Consider the following 13,492-nt stretch of genomic DNA (forward strand, 5'->3'; position numbering starts at 1 on the left):
TGAGTCACACATAGTATTTTATAAAGAAAAGGAGCTATTGGCTGGCTTTAATAATATCGGGTCATTATGATAAATATTTCAGATTGGATTGATTTCATTAAACAAAACAAACGAAACGAAATATCTAGTTACGACTACTACTATTATCATTTATTTTGTAAATAATGGTTTCCACTTTGTGCTCAAGGATCGATTAGTATTCTAGTCAGACAAATCTGTACAACACATATATTCATATAATATTGTACGCTTTATGTCATGTAAGGGTTGTAACTAGAGCCTCCTGGAGGGAGAGTGGGAATTTGTGTATAGATCTATACGGGGTTGACACCCCGCAACTTCGGTGTTCACTACAGCTAGACCGGCTAGTCTAGGGTGACAAATGTCTTGAACAAAACCGACGCCTGAAGAACGTCATAACAAACACTCCGTAACATCAGTATGGTTATAACGACTCACTAAAATATATCAGAAACATATTTATACAGATTTCACCTTCGGTTTACAATCAACTATGTTTTGAGTATTTAAACGAGACTTTTCCATACTAATGTTATATTTTTACCAAAGCTACTATTTTTACACATCATAAAATATAGGATTTTCTGGGGAAACGATTTGTATGATTTTGAAAATGATGATTTAATTCACACATGCAACTATACTTGATTTGAAACAAGAATTACAACTATTTTGATAAGAAAATATTGGATTTTATGGATTTCTAAACTATCGTCGAAGTTTTTAGACGTAAATGCTTATGAACTCACCAACATATTTTATGTTGATGTTTTTAAATGACTTGTATTCTCAGGAAATCAATAAGCAGGTTATGGATCGTGGACTCATGATTAACTTGCTGTGTTTTGGAAATTTGCTTACTGATGTTTCTTTTGTGTAAACTTGAAAACATAAACATGATGTAAAACAATGTAAGCTTGTGATATTGATGTATGATGTTTGGGTTTGCTATGATTCATTTATATACAATTTTTATGATACTGCTCAATGACGTCACCCGCCTCCAAACGTTTCCGCTATTCTGGTTCGGTGGTGTGAAAGATTGGTATCAGAGCATTGTTTTATAGTGAACTAGTATATATCCAGCGATACAGGATATACAACTATAAATACAATGGGACTAAAACTCTCTGAGAAAAAGAACACATACTTGCTAGGAACGTATCATAACAAGAAGTAAAACAAAATAACTCAAACGTTGAACACTACAATCAAACCTTGACAGTTATGTAATCATATTTGGGTAAATATAGCCTGATCAACTATATTTATTTGAGATATGAACAACATGGTTTCGGGAGTGGTAGTGGTATTGCAACTCATATTAAGGCATTTTGACATCGGGAATACCTGCAATCTCATATTTTTCATAACTTAGACCCCTTAAACCATTATTCTATGCCAAATTAATTATTTTAAACATATTTATATAAAATAATACCCAAGATTTGAAGGACATTCTATGGAAATATAGGGGTTTGACATTATGATGTGATGTAAATTCCTCATTTCCCATACAAATCTCAGTTAACCACACGTTATCCATCGATAATAAGATTTACCCACCAGCCCTCCACGCAAATGTCAAGTCACACTTATCCTTCCCTCTCATAGAGTTCCATTCCCGTTCTCAACCCATGACCAATATGAGCTCGAAGCTTCCTTCGTAACTCCCGAAACTTCCTCTCCAATTTCCACTTCTCATTTCTCACTTCCAGAAAACTCCTAAGAATACTCTCAACTCCTTCAAGCTTCAAGTTCATCACTTCAAAGGAAATCCCAAGATTTCCTTGGTGAGTATTTAATCATCTTTGAATAATTATTCTTCACATTATTCTTAGATTTCGTTATAGTTACACACAAAAATCATTCTTAGAATCCTCTAAAGGTTTAAGAATCTTCCAAGTTTTGGAGCTTGGAAACTTCCTCATCATTGTTCAAATCACCCAGCGAGCTAAACAAGGTGAGCTTCATAGCCCCGCCTTTTTCAAGATTTTAGTGTTTTGGGGGAGAGTACAAGTTAAATCTTGTCTAAATGCTTGAATAATTGCTTGTATACATATGTTTGGATGTGTGTGTGGAATATTATTAAAGTATTATTTTAGTAATGCTGTCATGAACGTCAAATTTCACAACTTCATAAAGATAAGAGGATACTTTTGGTGCAAAAGAGCCTCACAACTATTGGGTGTGTCCGACTTAACCCCTTTATCTCTGATTTCATGTTCAAAGATAAAAGTCATAAAAAGGGACCTTGATTAATTGACACTATTTGTAGTGACTTTTCGAAAATGGGAGTTTTGTCACTATTTGCAAACTATTTGCGACTATTTACAAATATTTGATAAATAGTTTCACCAAGGAAATACACAAATGGAGCCTTTGTTACAGAACATTTGCATGTCATAAAGGTGCTGTCATAAACTCACACAAGTCAAGGTTATATACAAATCATAACTTGTCGCTTTCCGACAAATTGAGTCACACATAGTATTTTATAAAGAAAAGGGGCTGTTTGACGGCTTTAATATTATCAGGTCATTATGATAAATATTTCAAAGTGGATTGATTTCATTAAATGAAATAAACGAAACGAAATATCTACTTACGACTACAACTATTATTATTTATTTAGTAAATAATGGTTTCCACGTTATGCTCAAAGATCGGTTAGTATTCTAGTCAGACAAATCTGCACAACACATATATTCATATAATATTGTACGCTTTATGTCATGTAAGCGTTGTAACTAGAGTCTTCTGGTGGGAGAGCGAGAATTTGTGTATAGATCTATACGGGGTTGACACCCCGCAACTTCGGTGTTCACTACAGCTAGACCGGCTAGTCTAGGGTGACAAATGTCTTGAACAAAACCGATGCCTGAAGAACGTCATAACAGACATTCCATAATATCAGTATGGTTCTAACGACTCACTAAAATATATCAAAAACATATTTATACAAATTTCACCTTCGGTTTACAATCAACTATGTTTTGAGTATTTCAATGAGACTTTTCCATACAAATGTTATATTTTTACCAAAGCTACTATTTTTACACATCGGAAAAATATAGGATTTTCTGGGGAAACGATTTTGTACGATTTTGAAAACGATGATTTAAGTCACACATGCAACTATACTTGACTTGAAACAAGAAATACAACTATTTTGATAAGAAAATATTTGATTTTATGGATTTCTAAACTATCATCGAAGTTTTTTTAAGAAAATGCTTATGAACTCACCAACATATTTTATGTTGACGTTTTTCAAACGACTTGTATTCTTAGGAAATCAATAATCAAATTATGGATCGCGGACTCAATATTAACATGCTGTGTTTTGGAAATTTGCTTACTGATGTTTCTTTTATGTAAACTTGAAAACATAAACATAATTTGACACAATGTAAGCTTGTGATATTGATGTGTGATGTTGGGTTTGCTATCTTTGATTTATATATAGTTGTTATGATACTGCTCAATGACGTCACCCACCTCCGAACGTTTCTGCCGTTTTGGTTCGGGGTTGTGACACTTCAGCCTGTGTAGACTGTTCTCCTAACCATCAGTATGTCTGGATCACCTCTCTGGGCCTTCAGCCTGTTTGGACTGTTCTTTGAGCCTTCGGCCTGACTGGTACGACCCACAAGCCTTCAGTGTATCCGGACCGATCTAAACCATTGATCATCACCCTGGACCACCCCTCAGGGTGCTCTCTCCCATGTAAATTGTTCTCACCCACTTGGGGTTCCGAACTCCTAACCCATTTCGTGGATTATAACCCCAGCCTAACCCTAGTCCTCATGTCGATTGCTTACCCTCTTGGAAGACCGTGATATGTTCCCTAACCTGCGTATCTACCACATACAGTACATAACCTGCACACTCATACTGAATGCATTGCCGAACCCAAGCAGCTAACAGAACCCTTAATGGCTGATGCTCCATCTGAGAATTTCCAATTCTCCCCCACTTAGGACACTAACATCTACTTACTGGCGGCGAAACCAAACCCAACTTAATTGTCCCTACTAGGTATTATTATCCTTATTTATTGATCATTTAACCCTGGAGTGAAGAACCTCCGCAGGAAAACCTTGCTAACATGGATCAACTGAACTTCGAAAGAAACCGAATCCCAGATGAACACTTCTACATCTCCGATTCATAACTACTAGTCCTGGAATGGTGATCCTATATCCTAACTCCCTATTCTCCAACACCCCTAGATACTAACCGTTTAGAACCCCTCGATACTAAACTCCTCTGACTCGCCTATGTTCTAATGACTCATGAATCTCCGCAACACATAGATTAGAAAAATCAGGCCACTAAACCGAAATTATTGCTTATCCATACTTAACAATTTTCCAAGACAAAAAAATATCGATCACGAAATACTTGACCATAATATTATTACGGAATAGGGGTTCCCAATCACATACCAAAGACTTATTATGGATCGGCTTTGACCTCTTGAGGAACGATCACTGCTGGAATCTGAACTCCTTCCGCCCTCAACACAGGACATCTGGATGTAAAATGACCCGGCTGGTAGCAGTGAAAGCATATCTGATCCATACTGCAATCTCGTTGCACATGTCCTGTCTCCCCACACTTGTAGCACTTGAATTTGTGTTAAGCAAATCCATGGGTCCCCCCACACTTGCCACACACCTCTTGACTCTATTGACTTCCAGTACCTAGGTCAATAGTCTCCAACTCTTCATCCTCTGCTGAGAAGATCTTCCTCCTCTTTGCTAGTTGTGACGCCACCACTGACACCCCCCAATCGTCATTCCAATAGCAACATCTCCCACAGATTGCAAGGCTGCAACCTGCTCTTCAAACTTGGCGATCACCCTGGCGGTGACCTGGTCCACGACACCAAAAAATTCGTCTCTCAAAACCTGAGAAACCTCCATGGAAATCATCTCCCCTATCTTCATCAACGGACAATACCGGCCTATCTCATCCACTCGCTCCCGATCCTGATCTGAATCTTGCTTCAAATCGTTTCGCCATCATCATATTGAAGGTATACCAGGAAGATATCTGATAATATGCACAAATGATGGGGAACCTAGCCCCAATCAAAACCTATGGGTTATAACTTCCTTGCTACATGTATGGGTCTTGTTCTTTCAACAGTACGAGCCCATACGACCTTCCATAGCTACCCATATTTGTCTCGAGTATCATCACAACACCCTAACCGTATATATGAACATAGCAAGTGAAAAATCTTCAATCCTAAAGGAATGCTAAATATCTCCTGACTGGCCTCCTGACCTCGCACAACCCACCAACCACAAACTGCCACACGACCCTCCATTGGTGCTTGTTAACTATTGCATGAATACAATCACATGCCACACGACTTAAATAATCTTAGGCTAAAATATTTAATCCCACAACGATTGGAATCAGACAAGATCTATGCAACAGGACCAAATCCCTTACCCTAAGACCATTTAACCCTGTAGCATGTAACTTGCAGTATTCATCCAATAGTTAGTTCACACATGAAAGAGTCATAAAACAGTCAATGAGGTATTCTACATATGATAAGGCATCAAAGATCAAGCAATTCTATCATCCGATTTCTGAGGATCCCTATCTTAGTACTAACATGTTGTTCTAACATATCAGAATATCATATAATTGTATGGTATTTTTGGGTCTACTTACTGGCTCCGGCTGATCGTACACTCTGCATCCTCCATTACTTATTTTGAGAACCATTTACAAATCATTTTAAAAATCTTTTCCTTGATTTGAGACTGGATTCACACGAGTGTTCCTCAAATTCACTCAAACCAAGGCTCTGATTCGAACTTGTAACACCCATAAAATCACGCCAAATTTAAACTTTTAAAAACATTTCAAATACTAATAGTTGTTACAAAAAGTTTTTTTTTTTTTAAAATAGTTTCATATAAGAGTATCCCATAAATCCAAATCAAAATATAAGGAAGTGTACGGTCACGCCTTCGCCTTCCCGCAGGCATCCGCTGTACCTGAAACAATAATGAATAAATGTAAGCCTGGATGTTTAGTGAGATACCCCCAAAATACCAACCTCATACAACCACAAACATATCATATAACAAACACTTAAGATCAGCCATCACTAGTCTACACTATGACTGGTCTGCCCGTACCGGGCCTTCGGTCGACCTGATCCACTCTCTAAGTCTACAGTATGAATGGATCGTCTGCACCGGGCCTTGGCATCTCTGGACCGCCTCTCGGGGCCTTCAGCCTATCAGGACCGCTCACTGGGCCTTCGGCCTGACTAGGTTCCCTCCTGGGCCTGCAGTCTATCCGGTTCGCCCTTGGTATGTTAGCCTATAGCACGAAGAAGGACTCACCTCAACCCACCCCTATACCAATCAAACAATCATGTGCAAATGTATATCGTACGCTAGCATGTATATAATAGATTATCATACCGATCAAACAGATCACTAACACAACAACCATCCTATAACGAGGATACCAACATAACTGGTCACTATTATAGCATCATCCTATATACAAGGATACCGACCTAGACTAGGTCCCTTAACGTAATACCTACCTAACTAGTAGATCCATAAACATATAAGGCAAATATGCGGATACAAATCTGATAAAGGGTTGGCCTTGGTGCCTTAGATCCTGTTGATATAGTAAGGATAATTCACCTTGCAAAGTCGGTCTAAACTGAAGTATCAACTCCCGAAGTGCCGTGTCACCAAAAATCTCGAACTATCAAAAATAACAAATGCTTAGTGAACATATGGGCTAGCAATCCTAACTAAGGGGTCCATCTAATCCATTTTTCCTTTTATCTCATTTGGGCCAAGGCGCAATACCAAAACAAAATCCTACACTAAGTAGGCTTTCCAAGCCCACAAATGGATCAATTTACTAAATTAGGCCCAATCCCCCTAATGGGTCTTACACTAAGCCCAAACATCTTCTTGTCCCACATTATCTGACTTTTGATGGCCCACTAAGGCCTGAAGAACCAAAATCCACTGCATGGCCCAAACCGAGGCCTAAAAATTGCAAGGCCCATATTTGATGAGTATGATGGGCGTACTCCTATGTATGCTGGGTGAACTAGCAAAATGGTGAGTACACTAGGCATACCTGCATGTACACTCAGCGTACTCCCCTGTTAATTCACTTTCCTATTAAGTGCTTAATACTTTAATCTAGGAGCTACTATCACAGATCCAAGTCCTTTTCAACATCTTAATCCATAAAGTCACTAACTAGGTGACTTTGCATGACTCAAATAAGCCTAAACTCAATAGCATTCCATTCTCATAGAAATGATCTTAACTCATACATGAATCCAATAAGACATTCTAGAAGGGAACTTTCTACCTTAGGGACTCATTTTGAACTGAGAGTGGCAACTCTAAGTGCAGAAATTTAATTTGAACCATAAACTTCTATACTTGGGACGAAAATAACTTCAAAACCACACTACACTAGATCTAAGCATTCTTGAGAAAAGTTATGAACTTTATACTACCAAGGAGCGCCAAATGATGATGCTGTTCCAATTCTATGAGCTCAGACTTCCCAAGTCCTTCCTTGCCAACTTCTTCTTTCCTCTTCCAAGCCTAAAAATCACCAAGATGGCCTCTCAAGATCAAGATCACACAAGAATAAAGGGATGAGATGTTCTAGGGTTTTTCTAAGGTTAGGGTGACTGATAAGGGGCTAGGTTTCAAGTCCTCATGTTCTTTATATAGTAGTTGACCCTAAAATTAGGGTTTAGTGTCACTGAGTGTACGCTGGGGGTACATCTCGTATGCTGGGTGTACGTCTCCAACACCCGTGACCATTTAACCTACTACGTTGGGTGTACCCCAACATATGTTCGGCGTACTCACCAAACTGCCACCTTTGCATGCATGGACCTTTGTTTCCACTTCCTTCCAAACCATGGGACCAAAATGACATGATTAATATCCAAGGGATGAATTGAAGCTACATGAAAAATCGGATGTTACAATATTTTCAAAGGTTAGGGAGTGTTTGGTAAATACTAGACCTAAATTTAATGTTTTTGAAGGCTAAGGGGCTGAATGGTAATATATATGGACTTCATTTGATTATAATTTGTAAAGGAGGGACTTTTTGGTAAAATTATGGGCTTGTTATGAAAGGATTTTTAGAGGATGGGGCTAAAAGGGTAAATATTGGAGACAAAATTCAAAAATATTTCAGATGGGAGGGACTGATTGTGTAACCATCAGAGGATGTTTCAAATAGAATCGTGGTTTATAAACTTGTCACCATCACATGAACCGTAACCCTAATACTTTACATCAGCCGCCACCCACCTTATATCTCCCTTAATCGCCAACCACCACCTTCTCCTCTACAATTTCCGGTGCCCCACCACTACCGCTGTTGAGGTTGCCAACCGAAGCCACCACCGTGAATATCCCTGCCGGAGAAGTGAACCAATAGAGGAGCTGCTGTTATTGGTTGAAGACGCACCACCATCCCATTGTTGCATGTTTGCCACGATCTCCATTCTTGGGGCTGGCTTTTCTTCCGGCGAGGTCGAATGGCCACCATGAACATCCGTTGCCACCATCTTTCTTCTCTTCCTTCCGTTAGCCACTGCTATTGCCTCTAGTGTTGTTGTTGCCATCGTCATAGGCCACTAAGTGGGTGGCTGTGTTCCTATTTTGGGAAGGCATGTGGGTGTGTTTCTTATATTAGTATGTGATGTGTGTGGTGTTGCTTGGTCGGATTTCAAAAGAAGAGCCACCACCACCACCACCACTGTAAGGTGGTGGCTAGCACATCCGACCATCATCTACCACCACAAGGGTGGCTGTGTATGTGTGTGTGTTATATTATGTGTGTATTTCTTTTGATACAATGTTGTATGTACATTATTTGGATGGAAAACCCAAAGAAAACCCACCACGACCTACGTGTGGTGGTGATTGCTGCCTTCTGCCACCACCAGCCGTTGTGTTGGGTGGTGGTGTGCGTTTTCATGTAATTTGATTGCTTTTGAGATGACTTGGACATGATTGGAATATAACGATAACCACCACCGTGAAGTGGTGGCTACCGTCGGGTGCCGCCGTCGACCTCCACCGCTCGAAGTGGCAGTGGGTGGTGCTCGACCTAATGAAACCCTATTTGACATAATAAAACATTAATTAACCTAAAAACATAACAAATGGACCAATTGGAACGAGATTGGCTTGGAAACCCTAATTAGAGGTTAGAAAACATTAATTTTGGAAATGCTTGTTTGGGATTTGCCAGGACGAGCATTTGGACTGTTAGCTTGGAATTTTTAATTTTGTCTGACTATATCCTAGGAATGGCCTAGTAGATTGATAGACTTAATGGATTAAGTCCTTAATGGGTTCAATGTTTTTAATTAAACCCTAATCGTCATTTTATGTCAAAAAACCTAACTTTGTTTGGGCCTTGGGTTGGGCCTGTTTGTTCGGATTTGGTGATTAGGCTACTGATGGGCCATCCAAGAACAAGTATGTAACATCCAGATTTTCAGGGTTATTATTGTGTAGTTTAATCTTTTGATTAAAGGAGAGACTCGACGAGTTGAGGATCCAACTCGCCGAGTCGAGACGGGTTTTTCATGCGGATTTAATGAGTGGACTCAACGAGTCAGAGGAGGGACTCGCCGAGTAGGTGGTGGGTAGAGAAACCCTAATTTCTCGGGTTTGGGACCTATGTAAAGGTCCTTATGGCCTTCATTTGTGGCCAGTACACCCTGAGAAACCCTAGAGAATAGAGAGAAAGCTTGTGGTGCAAGAGGAGGGCCAATTCATCATATTTTGGTGTTTCTAGGAATGGGAAGGATGGATTTCGTGTTAGGATGTTTTGTGGGACTCAAATCTTCCATCATTTCGTTCAGAGCTGCTGTGAGAGGTAAGGATTCATGTTCATCTTCGTTTGTGTGATAGATTTCATGAATCTAGGGTTTCTTCTCTTCTTTTGGTAAGAGATCTAGAGTATGTGATGTTCCCTTGTGTGTATATCTTCATATCTGGACCTTGAGAGGTCCAGAGAGTCCCTATTCCCCAGCTTTATGCAGTCCTTTATGAGTTTGGAGCTTAGGTGATCATTTTAATGGTTATTTCTCCATCTATGGCTAATTGTGGGTTGCATGAACGTAAAGTTTGAACCTTTATGTGACTTTTGAGTGCTAGAAGGTTAGATCTACTAGTTGGTAAAGTGGATCTGGCCTTAGAAGGTCGAATGACCATAGTCATGGAGGAAACTCGTCGAGTCCATGGAGAGACTCGACGAGTCGAGTCGGGGTTGCCCTGCGATTCATACCAGGAGTAACTCGTCGAGCAAAGGGGTGGCTCGACGTGTCAAGCGAGGCTAGAAGGAGGATTCAGTGGCCACGTGTGGACTCGTCGAGTCCCCCATGTGCACTTGATGAGTCAGGTCAAAGTTTGACCGTTGTCTTTCGTTGACTTTAGGGTTTTGGTCAATACTGACTGAAGAGAGTTCAGGGAAGGGTAGAATCGAATTCTACCCAATCTTTAGAGTTGAGACAATGAGAGAGTATTGATCGGGGATGTTATTTGAATAATAGGAGGAGGCCAGGTCGGGATGTTGAGCATGAGAGTTCATCCGACTTTGTTTGAGGTGAGTCTTCTCACTATACTTTACCTTGAGTGGTAATTAGAGTTATGTGAAAGAGTTACTGTATGCTATTTATGTGATGTGTTGCACTGCACTATTTCTATGTGATTTATGCCATGTGTATATCAGAGTATATCAGAGTTAGAACTGGAAGTTTCAGAGAGCTAGGACCAGAGTGTCCACAGAGTTAGGGCCCAAGGGCCCATAGAGTTATATCCTCGAGTGGCTAGTATGTTTTATGTGTGGTATTTTGGGGAACTCACTAAGCTTCGTGCTTACAATGTTTTGTGCTTTGTGATTCAGGTTTTCTCAGGATCACAGGATTGTACCGGCTCGATTGTACACACCAGAGAAAGAGTTATGTTTTAGAGGATCTTGGATTACTATTTATTTGATTATGGAGTTATGTTTTACTAATTTAAAGAAAAATGAGATTCTTACAAAAAGTGTTTTAAGATCAAAGCGAATTTAAATGAAATTTTAGTTTTGAAAATTTTCGGTGTTACAAGTTGGTATCAGAGCCTTGGTTTGAGGGATTCAGATGCACCTTCGGGTAATCTGGACTCAAACTGAGGAAGTAAGAAGAGTTTTCCAAGAAATAATTTTCTAAAAGTGAATAAGAGTTCAAAGAGAAAGCAAGAAAGAGTACTGTGTTCAATCAGCCAGAGCCTGAACGGTGATTTCCCAAAATGCCCTTACATTTGTATTATGAGATGTTTATGATACATTTTACGAGATATTATGCATGCTAGAGATAGGCTAGGTATTTCATATCTTAGTACTAGAGTGGCCTGATGTGTGATGCCTTAGCCTAGGAGATTGTTGTTATATGTGATGTGCTTTTGAGAACGTGATGAGTAAGAGTATCCAGTTGGAATCCTTTTAGGGGATTTGAGTATAGGGGTAATCTAGGAGAGATGCCTAGATGAGTGTTGTGGTGCTTATCGAAAAAATAGTTAGAACCTGCGAGGGGTAGAGTGTAGAGTTTGGTGGTACTTTTGAGAATGAGCAGAGCAAGCGGAGTTATCACCCAAAGCGAGTTTTATGTATTCTTCGATGCCCGAATGCTGCTTGCTTCGTGCTTTGTAGAACTCTCGATGATGGGAGTTAGCTACCAAGTGAATATGACGATATTCAGGAGGTAGACGGATAACATCATTATGAGCTCTTCAACAGCTGAAAGCGGAGAAGTAGGAGGACCAAGGAAGAGCCAAGGGAGTAACCTTAGCCAGATGAGTACGCTGGCGGAGTAGAGAATTTCGCTGAGGAGCAAGCACGCGTGGCGGAATTAGTGAACGAGAAGGTTGAGCAGCTACCTAGGAGCTCTAGGATGGTCCGTGTGGAAAGTATGGGTAGATGTGGCAAGTAGTATGGGCCCGTACTACCAAAAGCAGAGGCCCATACTCGATACAGGAAGTATTCTGATGGTTTTTAGGAGCATATTGAGGGGTGATGTTATGGTTTGGGTACCATACATCGGAGCAGATTGAGGAGTGATGTTATGGTTCGAGTACCATACCTCGGAAGAGATTGAGGATTGATGTTATGGTTCGATCACCATGCATTGGAGTAGATTGAGGAGTGATGCTGTGGGTCGAGCACCATACATCGGAGCAGATTGAGGAGTGATGCTATGGCTCGTGTACCATGCATCAGAGAGGGTTGAGGAGTGATGTTATGGTTCGTGTACCATGCATGAGAGAAGGTTGAGGAGTGATGTTATGGTTCGAGCACCATGCATCGGAGCAGATTGAGTGGTGATGTTATGGTTCGAGTACCATATATCGGAGCAGATTGAGGAGTGATGTTATGGTTCAAGTACCATATATTGTAGTAGATTGAGAAGAGATGTCAGGGGTTGAGTACCATGGTTCTTAGCAAATGATTCTTGTGATTCACTGGTTGTCAGATCAGGATTGATTGGTGGAGTTTGGGCGTGATGGGGTTTTAGGCCTGAGGGTCATGATTGTGTCCGAAGAGGCATCCCTTCAGAGGGAGGTCGAGAGCATTTCAGAGTATCTTAGGAAGATGTAAGATCTGGTCGCAAGACTCATGGATTAGTAGAGCAGGCATTTATGGGGGATTGCGGTTTGAGTGAGCAATCAGCCGATGGAGGAGATGTCACCTTCTGTGACTTGATGGGTGCTATTTATGTTTCTTGTGGGAAGTAGGAGAGGCATGAGATTTCAGTTTTGGGTTTAGGAGTAAACCCTATGGGTTTATATTGATGACGTTTCCACCAGAGTATCAGGCAGCATGTCTGCCGCAAGGAAATGATCTACCATGAGCAGGTAGTCATTAGGGACTGAGAGAGTTAAGGACCACACTACACCCTATTTGAGTATAGTAGGGTGTGTCGTAGCGGTATCAGCGGGTAATCCAGTTGAGTATATTAGAGCGGTGGCACTTCTGTCTGTGATGGGTATTGAGTATGGTAGTGGAGTCCCTATTCTCGTGATGATTCACGTGTTGGATCGGGGATTCAGAAATCGAGGATGAGGAGTATGATGATTTATTGTTTCAGTCTAAGAGTCAGTGATAGTACCGGATAGTTGGGATGTTCAGTATTGGAATGGTATGAAACTTCAAATGGCTAGAGGCAGTCGTGATGAGAAGTTCCTGAGGATTTCTTCGGAGATTTAGGGAATTTGGGGTTTCTTGATCTCTACGTGGGGAGATCATTAGGCGTTGTGTGGCATCTTCCAGGCGTAGGTGCGGTGTTTCTGGTGAAAACCGTTTGTGGGGTAGACTGTTGATACGTCGATTAGTGATTGTTCGAACCCTAAGTAGCGGAGAACCGGGTATTTTA

Source organism: Lactuca serriola, chromosome 2 (genome assembly GCF_051521515.1).
Source record: "Lactuca serriola cultivar US96UC23 chromosome 2, Lser_US96UC23_V15, whole genome shotgun sequence".
Lineage (NCBI taxonomy): Eukaryota > Viridiplantae > Streptophyta > Magnoliopsida > Asterales > Asteraceae > Lactuca > Lactuca serriola.